The sequence below is a fragment of the Ursus arctos genome, unplaced genomic scaffold (genome assembly GCF_023065955.2).
Source record: "Ursus arctos isolate Adak ecotype North America unplaced genomic scaffold, UrsArc2.0 scaffold_34, whole genome shotgun sequence".
Lineage (NCBI taxonomy): Eukaryota > Metazoa > Chordata > Mammalia > Carnivora > Ursidae > Ursus > Ursus arctos.
This window is the reverse complement of record NW_026623030.1, coordinates 5,024,699-5,027,861: the sequence shown is the minus strand read 5'-3', so window position 1 is coordinate 5,027,861 and position 3,163 is coordinate 5,024,699.

The following is a 3,163-nucleotide window of genomic DNA, read 5'->3' as shown; positions in this document are numbered from 1 at the left end:
GAGCTCTGCAGGGTCCCCCCACCCTCAGTGTCACCCCACTTCTGCCTTAATCTCCACCCCAGTTTCCAGGAACATGGCTCTGGATCACCCAGGCCTCACCGTCAGCCTCTCAGAGGCCTTGGCTTGCTTTGAACACCACCTGATGTTTTGAAAAAGCTCATTTCCTTTCTGATTATAGAGCTAGCAGGTAGCTTTTTGTAGACATCTTGATAAATACACGGAAAGGCAACGGACACAACAGCATCCTCTGAGCCCCCAGCACCCAGGGTGAGAAGCCAGAGTTGAAATTCGGGTGTATCTCTCGCCAATCTCTTTCCTTGCAGTCATGGCATACATGTGTGCATACACATCGTCCATCTGCACGCACAGATGCACGCACACCTGCACGCGCCCACTCAGCACACTCACCCCGCATCATGCATGTGCTCGTGTGTGCACACGCACCGTCCTTTCTGGAACTTCCCACGCCTCCCGGCTCCCAGCTCCCAGCTCCTGGGCTCCTGCTGCTTTCACAGCATCCTTGTCCTCACAGGGGCCTGCCTGCTGCCCAGGACAAGCCACCATGGGGGGGCTGCTTTGGGATGAATTCTCAAGGGACCAGACAGCCCTGTGCCAGCTCGTAGTAGCTCGGTGGGTGCAGAGGCCCCAGGAAAGCTGAGAGACACTTTCAGCACTGCCTCCCACCCAGCAGCCTTCTGGGGATGTGCTCTGCCATCGGACTGGCCTTCACCCAGCAAGGGTGGGTGGGATCAGGAACAGTAACAATGGGGGACCTATGACATGCCACCCCTCAAAGAGCAGGGCACACGCTGGGTAGTGTCCTAGAAGAGCAGGAGCCTTGGGGCTGATAAATATATGAAAAGCAAGGGAGGTCCTGGGGCACCAAGAGCATCTCAGCAAATGGGTTCTGTCTGAGTTCCAGTGCTTTTCCCCTGAGCCCTTCAAGACCCCACCGCCATGCCCACAGGTAGAGACCCAGCCTTGGCTCAGCATCTGGCTGCCGAGAGCCTCCAAGCCTCACAGACACAGATGGAGACCAGTAGTAACTACCTTGGGACCACAGCTGCCACCCACTGAGTGTGCACAACAACGGGGCACCAGGGTCAGCATCGAAGTCACCGGACATCTGGAACAGCCCACGGGCCTTTTAAAATTATGAACCAAGCACCATTAAGATTGATGGATTTCATTTTTTCATGCGTAGAGCTCTGGGCACACAAACATATTCCCCTCAATATGCTGCCCTTCACACAGTGGGTCTGGGTGGCGAGCCTTGTGGTGGGAAGAGGCTGGAGGATCTTGGCCCAAGTTCAGGGTGCAGTAGAGGGCAGAAGGCAGGAGGCCATGACCTCAGCCTCCCTTAGACCCCCGCTCAAGGACCAAGAATGAGAAGCCGTAGTGCAGGGCACACAAGGTGATGTTTCCTGTCCCGGGGCTCTGGCCACAAAGAGGTCCTCCTGCTGCACATGCCAGGTCGGCCCCTGTTGTCTGCCAGAGAGAATCCATCAGGAGCTCCTGGTGGGAGTGAGGCTGGGTACAGAGTTAGCACAGGTTCCCAACCCCCTCAGACCTCAGCAGTTCAACCCCAACTGGCCCCTAGCATGGCCTGGGCTCCAGCTCCAAGGATCCAGGCCCACAGTGGGCAGAGTCCAGGCCCACAATGACAGAGCCGGCCGGCAGAGGGCAGCAGAGGGTTATGGAGCCACCCTGACAGGCCCCCTCTGCCCCCTGGGACTTTGTCCTTCCTCCAGGACACCTAGACCCTGACCCAGAGCTGCCGAGGGGATGTCAAGCCTCACCTTTCCCTTTCCGCTCCCAGGCAAGCTGCTAGGCTGGGGACTACCTCCCCTTTAGGTCATTCTGCTGCCTGCCCCCCACACAAGGCTCTTGGTATCTTTCCTCTTCTGCCTCTTTCCTCCATCACACCACACACACACACACACACACACACACACACACGTGCTCGCGGATCACCTTCCTGGACCCTGTCCTGGCCAAGCCTGGAGCCCCACTCAGGATTTCCCTCCTGCACTCCTAAGTCCCAGAGGATGGGGTAAGGCTCCAGCATGTTTCAGGTGGTGCTCATGACGGACACGTCTCTGGGGCCATACAGCACATCTGCATTGCCGCTGCACCACACGTCCCAAAGCACGTAGTTTCCACAGCACAGAGACCTCTGCTTGGCAGGTGAGCCGGTGGCACCAACAGTGGTATTTGTAGAGAGACATAGGTTCTCCTCCATAGGCAGGGGTGCAACTTTACGTAGCAAGACAGCCTCCACGGGTCCAACTTCTGCCAGGGGGCGTCCCAACAGAGGTAAGCACGGGCTGGGCCCACGTGAGTCTCCCTCCTGCCCAACATCTTGAGGGAGGCAGAACTTAGCTGCCTCAGCTGATGATTGGTCCCTTCTCACCCTCCAGTGATGGGGAGCTCACCCTTTTGAGGCTCCTGGTTCCAGGACCTTCCATAGCTCCTTCCCATCAACCCAGGATCTGCTCTGTCAGATCCCTCAGCCTCAGGGATGGTGTTCCAGAATTTGCTGTTAATACCCTCAAGTCCTTCTCCTTCTCCTCCCTGCTTCCACTGCTGGCCCTGCCTCGGTCCTAGGCCCTGCCCTTCAATGTCCACCTTCTTTCGGTGGTGAATACATCCAGTGTCTTGGCCTTAACTAGGAGCCACCACCATTACTAGTGAGGTCCACAGTCCTGTCTCTAGTCTGGCTCCTTGAAAGACCCACCTCTGGGCTCAGTTGGCCCCACACCTGACTCTTCTAAAACTAGCCCTGGCCCTGTCCTCCCCAGCCACTAAACAGCACTACTGGCCCTAGAGACATTGCCCCCCCCCCATTCTCCTTCAATCAACCCCTCTTCTCCTCCCTCCCCCCCTCCACACTTGGTTGGCCTCTGTTCTGGACAGAAGCTTCTAACTGTCCTCCTGCCCCCACCTATGCCTGATAAACCTCCCAGGGCCACCTGCCCCCAGCTGCCCCCTTCCCAGCCACATCAGCACCACCACTACCCTTCCTACAGCAGTTGTGACATAGCTGGGCCTGACCCTTTCCTGTTATGAGGACCAGGGCCTGGCTGGCTCAGCTCATCAGCACAGACTTGTCCTGGTCACAGCAGTTGGTCCAGATCAGGAGAAATCAGGGTAGCCAAGCCAC